Here is a 1219-nt window from a genome sequence, read left to right as displayed (position 1 = left end):
TGCACAAAAATATAATATAAAGCCACTATTTCTCAATAAACATTTTTGTTTGGGAAAGTCTAATCTTTTAAATAAGTTATTTTTGCTATCATGTGTAATTATAGTTAATGAATAACTGGAATAGAATAAGTTTAAATATTGCTAAGTTTGAATTCCTAATACCATACATTTTGACAGCTATACACAAAAATGACATGTGGATTCATTCATAATATTTAAGGATATAAAGGGATTCTGACACCAAAAGATTTGTGAGCTGCTGTTCTAGGTTCTAGAATCTTAATGTTAATCAGTTTTCTTCTCCTGTTCTCGTGAAGCCATGATGGAAGTAGTATAGAGTACTTTAGAATGATCCTTACCTACATTATTGTTATTTGCTATTTTAAGCTTTGAGAAAAACTTGTTTTCAACTCTCAAGGAGTTCATGCCAGTTCCTGGAATAAAAAGAACATCTGGGGAAAATCCCAATTAGTGTGGTTTTGTCCTAGTTCTCTTATTTCCAATTTTTCCTTAGAGATACAAACGAAAGACCCCTAATTATAGATTTTAAAGTTTTCCTTATCCTCTTCCATTTGGCTACTAGGTGATTATACTGTGCAAAAACTTAGCTCCAGCTTTGCACAGTGGAAATATTGTAGCTGATGAGGCTTATCTGAGGCACAAGTATTGCTAATTCAAAACCTTTCCCAATACCCGGCCATGACGACTTAAAATATGGTGAACATTGGCAATTTTCGACAGTCTCTACAGAGAATGAACCATCTTTGTTTAAAAAAATGAAAGAAACGAAAACAAACAAAAAACTTAGGTCCATGTAAAGGACTTTACATCTAAATTTGTATTGAATGTACGGTCACTTAATTTTACAAACCGCCTCCATTTAACTTGCCCAGCTGTGTAATTAACGATGGTGCAATAGGCAGTTCTAAGACCCTTACAAGTCTAAGCTGTATAATTAACGGCGGTGCAATAAGCAGTTCTAAGACCCTTACAAGTCAAATTACAAGCCTTCAGACCCTTACATGTCTAAGACCCTTACAAGTCGAATTCTTTTGCGTTTTTTTGTTTCATATTTACTGACCCACAAGGCAATATACAACCATATTACAACTATAATAGACAAATTATTTAATTCCAGGCCTCCCCCACTCTTTTTTTTTTTTCATTGTGATTTCTGGCTCTTCCACTGATTTGTACACATGCCTTTTTTCTCACAAAT

General features: G+C 33.7%; 1 non-coding gene across 1 annotated transcript; it reads left to right on the top strand.

Moving 5' to 3' along the window:
- Nucleotides 1-612: 612 nt before the first annotated feature.
- On the top strand, nt 613-753 carry LOC114677315 (U4 spliceosomal RNA). The gene has a single exon (XR_003728583.2). It is a non-coding gene; the product is annotated as a U4 spliceosomal RNA (small nuclear RNA).
- Nucleotides 754-1219: the final 466 nt, after the last annotated feature.

This window comes from Macaca mulatta, chromosome 3 (genome assembly GCF_049350105.2).
Source record: "Macaca mulatta isolate MMU2019108-1 chromosome 3, T2T-MMU8v2.0, whole genome shotgun sequence".
Lineage (NCBI taxonomy): Eukaryota > Metazoa > Chordata > Mammalia > Primates > Cercopithecidae > Macaca > Macaca mulatta.
Note: the sequence above shows the minus strand (reverse complement) of the source record. Positions and strands in the feature narration are given on the sequence as shown.